The sequence below is a fragment of the Numida meleagris genome, chromosome 1 (assembly GCF_002078875.1).
Source record: "Numida meleagris isolate 19003 breed g44 Domestic line chromosome 1, NumMel1.0, whole genome shotgun sequence".
Classification (NCBI taxonomy): Eukaryota; Metazoa; Chordata; class Aves; order Galliformes; family Numididae; genus Numida; species Numida meleagris.
In genome coordinates, this window is record NC_034409.1 from 136,371,475 (window position 1) to 136,388,839 (window position 17,365).

General features: G+C 40.0%; 1 long non-coding RNA gene across 2 annotated transcripts in view; it reads left to right on the forward strand.

The window, feature by feature from the left end:
* The window catches only part of LOC110407431, a 43,397-nt gene that overhangs the window by 21,809 nt on the left and 4,223 nt on the right, over window positions 1-17,365 (forward strand). The window contains exons 2-3 of one of the 2 annotated variants that reach the window (XR_002443889.1): window positions 1,307-1,453; window positions 3,129-3,214. This is a non-coding gene — a long non-coding RNA (uncharacterized LOC110407431). The remainder of the gene's footprint in view (window positions 1-1,306; window positions 1,454-3,128; window positions 3,215-17,365) is intronic. The other variant, XR_002443891.1, reaches the window with a different exon arrangement.

Below are 17,365 nucleotides of genomic sequence, written 5' to 3' on the forward strand. Positions count from 1 at the left end.
CCTCTTACTGTTAATATATTTGTAAAAGAGTTTCTTGTTCTCTTTAATCCCAGCAGCCAAGCTTAATTCGAGCTGGGCCTTTGCCTTTCTAATTTTTTCCCTGCACATCCTAACAACCTCTTTGTACTCTTTCCGAGTTATCTGTCCCTTCTTCCACAGGAGGTAGAGTCTCTTTTTCTCCTGGAGCCTCAGGAAAAGCTCCCTGTTCATCCACGCTGGTCTCCTTCCCCGCTGGCTCATCTTGTGACTCAGGGGGACAGCCTGTTCCTGCACCTTCAGGACTTCCTTCTTGAGGAGCAACCAGCCTTCCTGGATACCTTTACCCTCCAGGACCAAATCCCAAGGGACCCTCCCTACCAGTCTCCTGAACAATTCAATGTCTGCCCTCCGAAAGTCCAAAGTAGGCCTTCTTGATGATCTTAGAGGTCTTTTCCAACCTTGGTGATTCTATGATTCTGTTCTATACAGGAGTTTGCAACTGCTTTAAACTTTGAACCGCATTCTTGCTGAACTGTTTCGGCACCTTGTCTAGCATTGAGAAAGCAACATTTTACCTCTGCTTTTTGTTATCAAAAAAACCAAAAAAAAGAAAGGTGAGAACTGCTGGGTTGCAAATGTCCCATTCTAGGAGAAGAGAAATAAATAACTAAGATAAACCGGAAGACATGGGAACTGAACTACAAGGACAGGTAGAACATCAGGTTGAATGCTGTTGCCCATATGCAGCATTTCTGTAGCATCCAGAGTTGCTGAGGACATAGTTTTTAATTGTCCTTATAAATTTTCTCCTGTTAGACCCCTATCACTGATAAACAACACAAGAAAGTTCTGGGCAGCTTGTTGATGCCAGCCATTTTGTATGGGATACTGATATAGTATTTGTGTTTGTATCACAACACTGCTTTGCAGATGGCCCCACTTGCTAAAGAAGGGTCCAATTCCTTTATAGGCATGCTATCAGAACCCCTTTTCTGGCCTCTTCTTTCCAAATACTGTTTTAGCCTTTCCTTGCTCTCCTTTTGAACTGTGGCCTTAGCTCCAGGGGTTGCTATCACATCTGCATTTGCTTTGATATATCAGCATCCACACCCTACTGACAGTGACCTAGATAGAACTGAATGAACAATTCTCAGAAGCTCAGGACTTCCAAAATAGCCTAGTTCAAAGCACTTGGGAATTCACTACACTATGTTATATATAAAAATAATAATAATAATAATAAAGAGTTTCTTGGAAACAGTTGACAGTTGTGAACTGTTATTCATGAATCCTTCTGAGTTCTTTTTTCTTTTGGCACATCGTGCAGGTTTTTTCCAATTGATACTCAAAATTGAACACCTTGAAATAAGAAGACTCTTGAGAAGCAAACCCTGATGGTTCAAGGACCGATATTAGCCTTCTGAAGCTCTTCCTAGAGATTTGACTTTTGATAAGGATATTGTCCTCAAATCAGGTACCACTCCTTAATTGTCCAGTGTCCTAATATTGGAAATACAAGAGCCACTCCACAGAAGTGTTTCTTTCTGGAGAAAAAGACTGAAAGAAGTAAAACAAAAATGAAAGAGAATGCCCTGAGCTGCAAAATGGCTATTTTAGGATGTACCGTTATATTCCTGAGAAGCTCAGAAAAACAGGGAAAGGAGGAATTGAGTAAATGTAACTGCTCTTTTACTTTGAATAATGGTAGTTTATTTTTTTCCCCTTAAAGAATAAAAGGATCTGATAGAATGGATGCACACATCTGTATATCTTACTTCCACATATTAGATAGAAAATGAACCTGATGCCCCACTGATCTTCAAGCAGTTGGTAACACCCTTGAGTAAAACAGCCATGGAACAGATCCAGAATATGCATTATTCATTATCCACAAGGGCCTGTAAACGGCAGCTTATACATCCTCCAAGAGAACAGTGCTGCATAAAGATTTGAATAGTTCTCAAAACATTTTTCTTTTTTTTTTCCCTCATCTTTCAGGACTTCTATATTTGAACAAATTCAGAAAATAGTAATCTGCTTGCAATTCCCTACAAATTCAAAAGGTTGGTTATGATTTCATTTAAGAGCTGACACACCTCTACTGGAAATGGTCCACTTTTAAGATGAAAACTATGCAAAAGTGGAACTCTTTTGCTGTTTGTGGCAAATGTCAGTATTCTGCACATTTGAGGGTTTTGATACTGAATCAGGTCAAGTACTCTTCTACAAAATGTTGTGCTTTCTGATCAGATGTTGGACATGACTTCTCTCTACTCCTTCCCTGCACCTACTGACACTTCTTTTCATTATAAAAATAGGAGAAAAACACTGTATCTGTGTTTCATTTATAGAAAAAATAATATAAAAGTAGGTGTGAATCTGTACTGGCTACTTTTTTTTAATTGCTAATTACTAATCCAGTTATACTATAATCTTTTCACAAAACAGAATTACAATATCTAAAACCTGAAATATGAAAAAAACCCAACTTCTAAAGTCTTGAAGTACTAGCATGCCTGAGGGTGAGGAAAAAATATATGGAATAGGTAATTTAAGGGATATGAAAGGTTTTTCTGGATAATTTATTTAATATGTGCTGTTGATTCTTTCTCCTTTCATTATACATCACTTTCCAGAACTATTTGACGCAGTGAAGTAGTTGGGATTTTTAATTTCATGAATAATTCACAGCTCATTGCAATGATTTCGGAAAGCCGTAACACCTTATCATACATTCATATCTGTGTGCAACACTGAAGGGGATATTATTTTGTTTCTAGAAAGTGTTGTGATATCTTGAAGTGCAAGCGTAGTTTAGCTGGATATTAGTAACACTTCTTGTGTGCTTACATGCATTTTCTTGCTTCTGATCTTCTGTATAACCCCCAGGTAAACATCCTTTTTCAACCACAGCACCCACTCCAAAGCTCCTCCATGGCTTGTGCCATTGTTCTTCACCTGTGATGCATTTCTATGGCATTTCATCCATTTTCTTGAGTTATCAGAACTTTATCTTTAGAGCACCAAATAGTCAGGTACTATAATAGCTAAAGTAGATTTTGTGGATCTCATCTGAAAAAAAAAAAAAGAAAAAAAAAAGAAAAAAAAATCTGATCTGCAAAGAAGATTGCTCTCATCTCTCCTTGTAGACATCCAGAGAGAACCAGAGACTCCACAGAAAACTTGAGACCCAGATAAGAAGATAGCATAAACTGGAAGAGCAAATGACCTCCAAGTAAGTGGAAGATTTAGGAATCAGATTCATTCAGAGCAGGACAGGCAGCAATGTCACAAAGGATATGTAAAATGAAAACTTACTAAATGCAGCTACTGACTAAAGAGATAACCCCAAAATGGGCACCCTCACAATACTTACTTATCTTATATCTTGGACAACTTCCAGACTTGGGAAGTGAAAATGTATTAACTCAAAGCAACTCCAAACTGATGGCTTCAGGGAGCACAGATGGGGCTTATCCTCATGCGTTGTGACAGATCAGTTTCCCACCACAGACAACTTGCTAAGTTCACAGTAGGTCTCAGAAGTCTGAAAGTGAGAGAGTCAGCATTCACTGTTCAAAGAAGGTCTCTTCTTTTAACCGCATACAGAGGAAGAAACATCTATCTGTCCTCCTGCCACAGTACCTGCAGATCAAGATCAGTGGGAAAAGTACAGAGGCCAAGTTCTCGGCATTTTACTGAATCATGTACAACTCAGCAAAAGGACAATAAAATATAACTAAATAGGAATGGCAGCATTTAATGATCTTTTGCACTAGATGCTAAAACAAAGTACAAAACAATGAAGATTTTAGTCCAGGATATCTAGCTAAATACCTGAGACCATTAGTATAAAGTCTCAGAACCTCCTATTTACCCATAATTCATTGTTATGAATAGTCCTCTGACTGTTTCCCATGCAGTCCCTTGTATTTGGGAGTACTTCAGCAGTTAAAACAGTTTCAATATGGCATGATTTTAATATCATGAAATAAAGAAAGCTAATATAATTATTTGCCACTTATGACTATGAATAAATTAAGCATTGTTTGGACTAACAAATATCTGTATTGGCAGGTAAATTGGTAGTGAGTTTCAGGATTTGTGTAAACTAGTTGATGAATTATTGGGAGTTAGGTCACATTTTTAGTCAAGAAAAAAGCAGTTTGCTTCAGAAATTCAGAAATGCTAGAAAAAATGTACCTACAGCATTGCAAAACTGTTCTTTGGAGCTTACAAGATTGACTCAGACTGGCAGACAGTTGAACTATTATTCATTTGAAAATAGAAACCCATGCATCCAGATGTGGTTTGGGATGAAAAAGAGAGAGAATTTGGTTTGACAGACAGGTGAGGGAGTGCCTATCTGCTCCTGACTCTAAGAAGTTAAATAAGCCCCTAGAATAGCATTCACAGCAGGTTTTCTCTGTGCCTAAGACAGTGATAATGATGAGAATAATACATTTCCCTGGTAGGGCTCCACTTAGAACACAGCGTTCTGTTCTTGTCAATTCAGATTAAACAAGACATTGTGGGATTTGAGAAGTATAGAGAGAAAGTGCAGTCAACTATGAAGACGAAATTGTACAAAAACAAGTAAACATATGTGTCAAAGAGGTTCAGGGGAAGCTAAATAGGAAACATATTGAACACATGTACTATAAACCTGACAGGTATGATGATACAGCTTCTGTAGCCATGTGTAAATATACTTCCGTATAACAGCATACTATAAGTATCATAGACAGAAATCTAATAAAAAATATATCTAAGGCTGCCCAAATGCCTATTACAAGATCATTTTGCAGTGAATTATTAAACGAACCATTCAGACAAACACACTTATGATTTTTATTTTTTCAGATACACATTACACATTTGCCCCATGAAGGCATTGGGGAACATTTCCGCCAGGAGCTTGACAGTTTCCAAGAACAGTTATATGGAAATATACATTTTTCCCTGTTTAGAAAGTAATTTTAAAATCATTTCACTGTCAATCTCTGATCTCTTTCATGTACTTCAAAGTGAAGGCTTGAAATGCATTCACATTGAGGTGCTCTGTTGTCAATTGCTATCCTTGAGAAAAAAAATGGTCATAAAAGAACCTGGGAAATTTTGAGCTTATGAGTACTGCACTGAGTTGGTGAGGATTGCAATGGAGTTCATCAGCTTTGGATGGACTGAAGAGTCCATTTCGATGGAGCTTTTCATTGCAGGTCTTCCATATGGTCAAATAGTGAAGCTTCTCATAGAGCAACAGAACACTGGAAACTGCTATAAGACTTCTGCTTGCAAGCAAGGTTGCTGTACTCAGATGTAAGAGACAGTTCCCTGTTGCAGAGGGTGTGCTGCAGTATCCCCTTCTTCATCTCAAGTACTGCGTGCGGTTCTGGGCAGCACAGCATAGAAAGACATAAAACTATTAGAAAGTTTCCATCTATGAAGATGGGGAAAGGACTAGAGGGCAAGATGCACGAGGAACAGCTGAAGTCCTTTGGTTTCTTTGGCCCTGAGAAGAGCAGTCTGAGGGGAGGCCACATGGCGGCCTACAGCTCCTCATGAGGGGAGCAGAGGAGCAGTGCTGAGCTCTCAGAATCACTGAATAGTTTGAGTTGGAAGGAGTCCTTAAAGGCCATCTAGTCCAACCTCCCTGCAATGAACCGAGACATCTGCAGATTGATCAGGGTGCTCAGAGCCCTGTCAAACCTGACCTTGAGCATCTTCAGGGACGGGGCACCCACCTCCTCTCTTGGTCAACTTGTTCCAGTGCCTCACTACCTTTGTCATTAAAAAATTCTTTTCTTATATCCAGTCTAAGTCTCCCATCTTTTAGTTTGAACAGAATAATAGTGTATCCAAGGGAAGGGTACTCTGCTTTTTTCTGCAGGTGTTTAATCTGCTCATTTTTAGTAAAACAAACAAATAAACAAAACTGAAACCAAACAGAATATTTATTCCTTTTGAAGAATACTAAAGTTGCAAACTTAATCCAAAGATTGAGAAAGACCAGAATTGACATTGCTTGTGCCATTTTTTTAGTTACAGGATCACATCTTTTACAGTCCTTTTGTAAGTCAAGGTGGACATCATCTGTGGATATACCAGGATGGGTAGGGATTGAGTTATGTTGCCATTAGTATCTGAGTGTGGATCTGAGTGCAAAGAAAAATACATTTATTTAAGACACTTGTTCTGGGAGCTTTTGAGTGTTCCATGAGGAAGATTAAAGGGGAAAGATTAAGCCAACAATGTATAGTAGGTAACTTTACTTAACAGCTGATATTCCTATATTTGAATTTAATTAATAGTGTATGTTTCATCTTTATCTACAGACTGCCTCCCTAACAGTTGTCAGCTGTCTCATTTCCTGAGTCACTCCAGCAATTGTTCCTATGGAGTGGTTTAAGAAGATACCCTAGTATGTGCAATAGCAAATGTCCCTTAAGATACTCATTGAGAAGACCTCTATCCAAAACTGTTCACTTCTCTTGATTGAACTGTTTTACCTAACTTTACCATAGATTTGCATGTATGAAGCACAGTTTCATTTAATTTGAAACTCAATGCTCAGCTCCAGGAGCTAAATTCAGCTTGTAGATTTGTTTTGAAATTAAAAGAAATGACAAATTAAAAGAAGACCCAGAAAGAACATAGAAACTCATTTCTGTTTTCCGTCTGTCCCTTTTTATCCACCCAGCTGTATTCATAGCTACAGCTGGTACAGAGCCCTAATAAATGTTGTTGCAGAGAAATGTATCTATTTTAGTGGAGTAGCTTGTGTGATTTCTCATAAATGCTTTACAGTAATGACAGCCACAGCTCGGAAGCTATCATGGTCTTTTTCCCTGGAGAGAAATATGTGAACCATACTTAGTGTTTAACCTTTTCTGAGAGAGCAAATGAAGCAGGAATCAGGCATAATCAAGAACCGGGGGGAGGGGGGGAAGTATAAAATCAAGCATGTTTTTAAAAAATGCCATTCAAATAGTTTATTCTGGTTTGTTTCAAGAGGTCCTTTTTCTTTGGTTAGGGGTTTTATTTGGGAGAGAAGGAAGCTAGCTGTAAAAATACTTCATGACAGATTCAAAAAATAAAGCTTTTCCACATTCATTTCCATATTGACCAGACAGTAACCTCACTCAAGTGAATCGGGGACCTCCTTTACAAAGGTCTGTTCCCCTCACAAGGCAAAGTGAGAACACCAGTTCGTACAAACGCACACAATCCACCTGCATTTGTTCACAGTGATGCAGTGCACTGGGGATTAGCTTGAGCGTTTGGCCTAGCAAAAAGGAAGTCTTTCATAGATCTTGCAACTGATTTCACTGCACACAAGAAGAATCCTCTCGTAAGTATGCAAAATGTGCACACTAAAATTTATAGAAAGAGCTCAGCCCCTAAATAAATGACCCTAGATTCATTTGTAGTATACTGTGGTACGCTATGTTACCAGTGGTTTGCCTTTAATGTGAAACAGCACTTATGAGTTTCTAATCTGAATACAGATCCTTTATTAACTCACTGCTGAGCGAGATCCTTTGTCTGCAGTGTAGTGTTGCTGCGGCAGCCAGAGCTACACGAAAGACCTTTGTGCTATAATGGCTACTGCTAGTGTGTTTTACCCTCTCAAAAATAGAGCTATTGTCATACATTTAGCATGTTACAAATACGTATCTCACATCTAATTTGACATCAGAATTGTTGTAGTCGTTGTACTGGGGGATATTTTTTTCTTAAGTGCTAGGGAGGTAAATGAGAACATAATTACATTGTCAAAGTCAATAATAGCAAGCAGCCTCTGTCAGGTCTTGCTGCGCTCAGCACTGTTTCACAGGAACTGCTGGGGAGCTCTTCCGCCACCAATCCATTTGGCTCCATTTAAGAACTGAGTACAGGAAGGTAGTTATTGTACAAGATTAGTTTCCTGTATGCTGCAAATTGGCAGTAGCAGAAAAATACAGGATGAATTTATTAGCTTGCAAGGTCAGCTAATAAAAAGAAAACTATGCAGCTTGGACTGTTGTTTATTTTAAGTTGGATCACTTATTAGTCTTCATGCAAAATTTAAATTAATTAACTCCTCCATTTCCAGCCTGCAAAATCTGCACAGGGAAAACACAATAAAAGTTAATACAAAACCTACTCTGGATGTTCCTATTCAATGAATTTTGCAGGGTTAGATGCCCTTCTCTTTAAAAAACAGCATTAAAGACACAGATCTTGAGCTGTGCAGGTAATTGTATCAGCTATGTTTTGTCACAGCTGTAGGGAGAACATGATGATAAAGATGCACCCATCATATTTCATGTGTGCAGTGAGCACTAGTATTAAGTTTTATACATGGGAGAGGATGCTGTTGTTAATGAGACTGAGGTTTTGGCCTAAAAAAAAACATTTTTAATTGAAGTTCAAGGGAAAAATAATAATTTGGGGACAAAAGATTTGAAGATGATAATAACATTGTGATATTCCCAAGGAACAGTATATGATGTAAATTTAACTTACTGGTGCCCTTCCTTTACACAGACTGAAAATGGACTGTGATAAAACAGTACCACCATTTCAGAAAAATGTAACTACACTTCAAACAGTAGATAATTGGGGTCAGTTCAGTCTGAACTTTCTCCAGAATCTGAATACACAGACACACACACTCATAGACATGGAAACCTGGATAAAAAGAGGGATTTTGAAATCTGTTGTAATATCTTTACAATGAACTTACACCAGATTAGTCATCAGAAATTCCAAGTACTTAAATAAGATTTAACTGGATTTTTTAAGCTCCTAAATATGTTAGGTAGCCATAGTAGTTAAGTGCCCAACTTACTTTGAAGCATTTTGAAGCATATGAAGTACCCATTCTCATCATTTGTTTCCTATGGGAAAGATTTAGACTGGAACCTTTATGCACACTAATGCAAGCACTTTTTGGCAGCAGTCTTGCCCAGCTCATCTAACTTGTGCTCCTCATTAAGGCATTGTTTTGTCTGATCTTTGGGCTAGAGGACAAAATAATTTAAATTTTCCATATAGCCCAAAAAAAAGATCAGCAAGTGTAAAGCTGGGGATGCAAGCAGGAACTTAATACATGAATGGTGGAGAGACAAGATCAGAATCATCAAGACAGTCAACTGCCAACTCAACATCTGCTAACAACAGATTAGTTGTTAGAGATGCTGGTTTGTGCTGATGAGCTTTGAGGTGTCCAGATACTGCCTGCTTTTTAAATTGAAGGTCATGAAAAGACTGTTTAAGGTCTAAAACATGGACTGGTAGATGTCTCAGTGGCATGAGGTCAAATTTTGATACGCCTGGTGATCTTGCCCAACTAATCTTGGACCAGATGATTACTCTGAAATGTTTCCTGAAGCACTGCACGTGCAAGATCAAACAGCCAAAGTCAATCTTCAGATGTGTTTTATATGCCTCTTTCTAAACAGGAACATCTAAATGGTTCACCACCTTCCTCAGAAGCTCACTGCTCATCTAATTTAACCAATCAATTAAAGGTGAAAGTGTTAAAATTGGGTAAAGAAAACAGTGAGCAGATCAGAGTACTAAATGAAAGCAATAGGTAGAGGGGATTACCATGGTTGGTATAGCCTTCTTCACTGCAGGAAACAGCCTTCCTCATTTTGGGATCCCACATCTCAGCAAGATATTATAACAGGACTTAGAGCTCACTGATTCATCGTTGGGATTGAAAATATAGATTTCACTATAGCCAAGGAAGTAAGACCTAAGGCAAAGAAGGGGGAAAGATGAGGCTGAATTTCAGTGGGAAAGAGTAAAACTGGGATGCCAGCCTCTGTTTTCTGAATATTAGCAAAAAATAATACAGAAAAACAAAACCAGACATTTTCCTGGGAGTAGTAGAAACCATTTCCCAACTTGGATGAGCAAAGGTGAGACTTCAGTACTTTACATTGCTATCTGCTTTCCTGCTTGGTGTCTATCCTTAGGAGAACAGTTAGTATCCTGAAATGCAGGAAGGTAAAGGCACAAAATTATCTGTTCTTTTTAAACACTCCTCCTAGGCTAACTTACCACAGCATGATGAAGGCACATAGTCTTCTAATATAAATACACAGTTGTCCAGCCAGAGGAACAAGGGCTTCTGCATGCCCAGGCCTAAGGGCATACTTTGATTGTACCCTGATCTCAAACAAAGCTCACCTTGGTAGTGAAATCAGCCTGCACCGAGGAAAAGGAGCCCAGGTGGGAACCATGTTACTCTTTGGAAGGTCTAAACAACCGGGGAAATAGGACTTTGACATGAACTGTGGTACAGCCAAGCAAGTAAATCAGGGTTCACCCTTAGGATCCCCACCAGCCCTCCAGAGACACTCTTTGCTTGCCACTGCTGAGGTGTGGTGAGGAAACCTTTGCACACAGGGGCTCTTAGCCACCCTTCCTACTGAGCCAGGCCCAGGGTGGAATTCAGCATTTTCCCCTTCCCCACAGCCTGCCCACTCCCACGGAGGCAATACAAGGGAGAAGTTATTTTCCATCTGTCTGGTTTAGGCCTGGGGAGCCATCAATGCAAGTGACTGCGGGCAGTGAGAGAGTAAACAAGGAGCTGTTCCCAGCACTGTTCATGCATTTCCTATTTAAGCATCATCAGATTAAAATTATCAGGAGCAGGGGCAAGAACACAGGGTTTCCCTTCTCCCCAGGGAGCATCTTCATGGCTATAATCTCAGATGCCTTCTTCTTTATTGATCTCTTTCTTCAGCCGTTATGCTCCTGGACTGCCTGAACCCAAAGCCCCAACTAGGCCTCATACACCTTGCACATCCACCCTGTGTGATTTAGTTGAGAAGACTTAGCCCAGCAGTTTCAGATTTGCTGATCTGCAGCAAATGAATCAGAGTCGGAGTAAAATGCGAATCTGTGAAAATAAGTCACCTAAAACGCAGTTTTCTGAAATGTCTCAAGCCACCTCTAAAACAGGCAAGGAAGACAAATGCAAACTCTTCTGAGAATAAGGAGTGTAATGTACAGAATTGGATAGGGGGGCTAGAGCAATTTGCAGCACGAAAGACTTCAGTACTCAGCCTCTATTATCAGCAGTCAGCAGAGGCAAATGCTGTGCCCTTAGCATTATCATGCTGTGAAACTAGAGATTAAATGTAATGGTGTCAGAACCAAACACTGACCCAAGGTTTCAAACTGTTCCGCAGACCAAAAGCACCATCCGCACAGGGTTTCTCATGGGGAATTGGCAACTGTCTCAATTCAGGTTCCAAAGACTGCTGTCTTCAGCAGAATGCAGCTGTTCCTTGTCCAAGACTTCTCTAGGGGATAAAGATAAGAGGGAAGTACTGTTTGGTGCCACATAGTGACAATAATTCAGATGCAAATTCACTGATTGATCTAAGATTGCTCAACAGAGCTGATTCATACTACCTGATGATCTGTTCGTGCTTCCTGAGATGTCCAGTGTCTTCTGGAAGATCTTCAGTGAGTCATAATATGTCAAGAAAGTTTCATTGAAAGAGATTTTTTGGGTAGATTAAGTAGATTTGGGGCCCTGGTAAGAGAGGAAAGTCAAGAAGTCAGAGATTACTTTTATTTTCATGTGGGAGGAATACTGTAGAGTGTTTTTCAAGTGCTGGTTCTGAGCCAGAAAGCTTTCCTTACATACCTAGTCCTACTCACTGAGGTTCCCCACTAAAATCAATGCAAACACACATTTGTGTCAGCCAGATCATTGTGGCTGAAGGCAGGATACTGCCCTGAAATGTCAGAGGGCAGGTGTTCTGCCTGCTACTCTCCATCTCGATCCATCTCCATCTCCATCTGGAGAGGTTGCCCGGGGCTAGTCAGAGCTCCGTATCTCTACAATGTCAATCAGAAAAAAAAGAAGGGCTGTCATCATAGGGGACTCCCTTCTGAGGGTAACCGAGGATCCAATACACCACTCAGACCCATCCCACAGGGAGGTGTGTTGCCTGCCCGGAGCCTGGGTGAGAGATGTTGCTAGGAATATCACTCACCAGGTCAAGCCCTCTGATTATTATCCTTTCCTAGTTTTCCACAGTGGAAATGAAGAGGTAGGCAAAAGAAGTTCTCGGGCTATCAAAAGGGACTTTAGGGCTCTGGGAAGACTGCTGAAGGGATTGGGAGCACAAGTCATGTTCTCCTCTGTCCTCTCAGTTGGTGACTGGGATCTGGACAAAAGGATGAGGATGGACATGCGGAATGAATGGCTTTGAGGATGGTGTTGCACTCAGGGCTTTGGGTACTATGGCTTGGGAGGCAGCCTTGAGAAAGGGGGAATGCTGATGGCAGATGGGAAGCGACTGACTAGAAGAGCCACAAATATTCTAGGGAGCAAGCTGGCTGGGCTGATTAGCAGGGCTTTAAACTAGATACAATGGGGGAAAGGGGTGTACTGGGTGACAGAGAAGAGCGTGGGAACATTGTCACCTTGGGAGGCAGTAGGGCTAAACCCCAGACTTGTCCTGGAGGTATTAGGGAGGGCTCCTCAGAGAAGGCAAGAAGGCCAATAGCCAACTGAAGTGCCTCTATACCAATGCACACAGCATGGGAAATAAACAGGAGGAGTTAGAAACTGTGGTGCAATTGGGAAAGTATGACCTAATTGCTATCATGGAAACATGGTGGGACGAATCCCATGATTGGAATACTCTGATTGAGGGCTACAGGCTTTTCAGAAGGGATAGACAGGGTAGGAGGAGTGGGGGAGTTGCCCTCTATGTTAGGAAGTGGATAGATTGCAAAGAGCTGTGTCTGAGAAACAGCCACAATGAGGTTGAGAGCTTGTGGGTTACAATCAAGGATCAGTTCAGTAAAGGGCATCTAGTGATTGGGGTCTGGGGGAAGATCTCCTTGAGAGCAGCCCTGTGGAGAAGGACTTGGGGGTCCTGGTGGACAAGAAGCTGGACATGAGCCAGCAGTGTGCGCTGGCAGCCCGGCAGGCCAACTATGTTCTGGGCTGCATTAAAAGAGGAGTGGCCAGCAGGGAGAGGGAGGTGATTGTCCGCCTCTACTCTGCTCTTGTGAGGCCCCATCTGGTGTACTGCGTCCAGGCCTGGGGGCCCCAGCACAAGAAAGATGTGGAGCTCTTGGAGCGGGTCCAGATGAGGGCCACCAAGATGATCAGAGGGCTGGAGCAGCTCTTCTATGAAGAAAGGTTGAGGGAACTGGGCTTGTTTAGCTTGGAGAAGAGAAGGCTCTGGGGAGACCTCATTGTGGCCTTCCAGTACTTGAAGGGAGTATATAAACAGCAGAGGGTATGACTGTTTACATGGGTGGATACTGATAGGACAAGGGGGAATGGTTTTAAACTAAGAAAGCGGTACACTGCAGGAAGTGAGAAAGGTCTCCTTAAGCCACAATATGCAATAAAGCATTTCCCTGTTTGGATGAGAAGAGTTGTTAAGCCTGCCTCCTTTGGAGAGGACAGTCACAAAAGACTTGTTCTTATCTGGTCTCCAGGATGGTCAAGTAATTGTAAACAAGCCATGACATGATGCTGAGCAAGTAAGGTAGGTAGGAATGGGTTTGTGTTCACCTGAATGAAGAATGCAAAAAGCTTCCTTTCTGCTGCTTAGTTATTTTGGTCCTTACAACTAAAGTAAATGGAAACAAAGCTCTAGGGGAGCAAGACTTTGATGCAGTTTTTAATCCTCACACAACCTGCATTTTGAATTATAAACAAAATCCAAGTTTTATCAATCTCCATCCCATAGTATTTCTGAGATTGTTCGCATTCCTTTGCCAGCTAGTTTAATTAGAATTTTAAGGCTTTCATGTTCAAAGTGTCTACTTTGAACTGACGGGGTCAGCAGAGTTCAGAGAAAAGCATGAAAAACTCAAAAGTCTAAAACAGAAACAAGCCCCAAGCCTTATCCCAGCTGCACAAATGCTGAGCAAGTTTGGATCTGAAGGCAGAGATTGCATTTTGAGTTTGCAGGCAGCAGGGAAAGTTATGTTTTTCACACCATGGGGTATCTCTGCATGTTGTAAAGCTGATCAACCTCCATTCCACAAATCCTGAGTCAACAGAGGATAAATAACTACTGTCATTCCAGTTTTCCCGATGAAGGAGCACATAAATTCTCCCAGATCATGAGAAGGAGAATGGTCAGAGGAATGCATCTTTTGGCCCTGGAGAAATACACAACAGCCAAAACAAAATGTCCAAGGAAAAGAAATGAATGGCAAAGGAAATGCAGAAATTAAAAGAGATAATTAGGAATATTTAGAAGAGAGGAAAACTGGTAGAAGTTAGAAAACCTCTTGTAACAGTTCGGAATAGTCATGTAAGAGCAGTAAAAGGAATGAAGAAAAGATAAGAATGGGGAATGCAAGAAAGGACTATGGTTTTCTCTCTATGGATCTATTATTTTGCTCTTCCTTCCTGTGCCCAATCTCCTCTTTCTTTCTTTCCTTCTTCCTTTCTTTCTTTCTTGTTTTCTTTTTCTTTCTTTCTTTCTTTCTTTCTTTCTTTCTTTCTTTCTTTCTTTCTTTCTTTCTTTCTTTCTTTCTTTCTTTCTTTCTTCCTTTCTTCCTTTCTTCCTTTCTTCCTTTCTTCCTTTCTTTCTTCCTTTCTTTTTCTTTCTTTCTTTCTTTCTTTCTTTCTTTCTTTCTTTCTTTCTTTCTTTCTTTCTTTNTTTCTTTCTTTCTTTCTTTCTTTCTTTCTTTCTTTCTTTCTTTCTTTCTTTCTTTCTTTCTTTCTTTCTTTCTTTCTTTCTTTCTTTTTCTTTCCCAATAGATTGTTCTATGGATGTAATGCTACAGAGGTAAATTTAAATTAAAAATGAAATCAAAACAAGATTTAATTAATGGTAAAACTGGCCTATTCTGCTCTTTGGGCAACTGTACTGCAAGTTGGCCCCTAAAAATACCATAGAGAGCAATGGCTCATGCTCACACACACCAACTGATCAGTGGAAGCTTTGAAGAGTCTTTTGTAGGTATTTGTGTATGAGAATAGACGCATAAGAAAGACAAAGAGCAGGAATGTGTTGCTATGAGATACCTCACTGTGTCCCGATGAATCCGATGCATGAAGGTAGCGCTCTAGAAGGCATGCTGTGTTATTTTTCTGGCACAATTGTTTTGGTCCTCTTATCAGAGCATATGTTAATAGCTTTATGCTACTTACATGGAGAGCTGGAAATTGCTATGAATTTCAAAGCTTCATCAGGTAGAAAGTAGGAATGGTAGATGTCCCAGAAATACCCCGCTGAGAGATGTAGCTCCTGACTACATTTTTACCTTCAAGTTTTCTTTCCAGGCACTTGTTCTTTTCTCTCAACCTCCAGACACACCTATTTCCAGTAACATCTCCCAGTGCAGGAAAAATATTCTAGTCATATTTGCTTGTATTAATTAACTGGGAGTACACTGTTCTTCTGGAATAACATCAAATTAGTAGAGCAGAATAGCATGTTAGTCTGAAAAATGCTGAAGGAAGCTGTTTAGCATCTGCAGTAAAGCTTCTTATAAGCTTGCTCTGTAAATCCCAGAAAAGAAAAAAGTGATTTGTACAGTATTTCACCTCTTTATTCCTCAATCACAGAATGCTGTATTTATATTATTAAAGCCTTTAGAATAACAAAATATGTATCACAAAATATCAGTAAATACAATTAAACACTACACAGTTGCATTAGGGCTGTTTCTCAGAGATTTAATATAATAATGTGAGCTGCAATGGCGTATTTCTTTCTGCCTTTTATTTTCAGCATTTCATGCTTCTTGATCACCCACTGCAAAAATGATGCCCAGGAGAAAAAGGAAAAATAAAAAGCTTCTTCAGAAAGTGCTGAATTTGTGAGACGTTATAACTCCTGAGAGATTTTATAACTTCTGAGAGATTTCATGGACATATGTTTAGAAAGATAGTACAGGCTAACAATGTCAGTTGATGCAATATGGATAAAAAAATAGTTAATGACCATAAATCTGCAAGGTTTCAAGAAAAACTTGGAGGTATTTGAATGCTGCAAGAGCATTATCTGTGATGGTGGGAGCTAGAACACCGTTACATTCAGCTTCATTGCATGGATTACTGTTCAGTGCATAGTAGATTTCTTCAAGAAAATGGGTCTCATAGGTAGATCGTAGTCTCTGTTCCCATAGTTGTCTTTCACAATCTCCTGTTTGGCTTTGCTTTTGAGTGCACAAGAAAAAAAATAATTCCATCTTGTTGAGAGGTAAAAAATGAGATGAAGTGACATCTTAGCTGAGGTCATGCTATTTTAATGGAAAGCTTCTTGGACCAGAGTCTGCAGCAGGAGCAATTAGTCTTGCTTTTAGGAAGTGCCTACATAAACTATCAACTAAACTCTACAGGGGCCAGATTGAGACAGCTGTTGCTTTGATTTGTTGTCCACACGGAGGAAGTATCCATATTATTTGATATACTATTTGCAAGAAAGTAAATTCCATAGGAAATGCAACAGCAGAGTAATGATTATTAAGAGAAAACAAAGGGTTTGCAGGCATGCTCTCAGGCAAATCTGCACCTGATAATTGATCTCTACCAACACAAAGATGTACATCCTCCATGCTTAGAAGCATAACTCCAATCCACTTTGCCACTGCATTTTGGAGGCTTCATGCAATTCTAAGCCATGTCCCTGAGAAAGGATCAGTAGTCTAGGAGAGCTTCACAGGAGAGATGCAGGGGCAGTCAAGAGTTGGGTCAGTAGCTCTGAGAGGGACTTAAATTGCCTGCAGCCTTTCAGCCTTTGAAGGAGAGAGACAAATATGTCAGGAGCCTTAAGAGACAAAAGTGCCACTGAGAATTGAACAGAAAATTTTATGGTGCAAAAGCAATTGTTCATTTAAAACAAGTGAGTTTCATTTTTACTTTTTTTTCACATCGCAAATAATTAAACTATGGGAGTTTTGGCTGCTGCAGAGTGGTAGAAAGCCAAAAACATATGTAGATTTAAAGCTGACTGTGCAGACTCACAGAAAGGAAATCTATTGTGAGCTACTAAGAGGCAAGGTATCACCTTTGTGCCAGGTGGACCCTAGCCCACAGCTACTGAAAAGTGTATTTAAGAAGCATTCATTATACTCTGCTTGCTCACAACAAAGCAAGGGAAAGAGCATGGTGAGCAGCCATGGAACTGCACTGCAAGAAGAGTAGAAGTTTGAGGAGAGTTTGAGGCTTTGCAGTAGGAGGAAGGGCTTGTATAGCATTTCATTAATGAATCCCTTTTTGTGAGTTGGAGAGTTCAATCTGTTGAATTAGTATGCTTTCACTCAGTACTTTTATTGCTATAACTAAATAGTAGGATGAATCTTAAGAATGTGTAAATTATCACCAAAATGTAGGCTAATTTAGGTCCACTTATCTAGTATCTTCATCAATTACTCCTTTTGCAAAAATGAA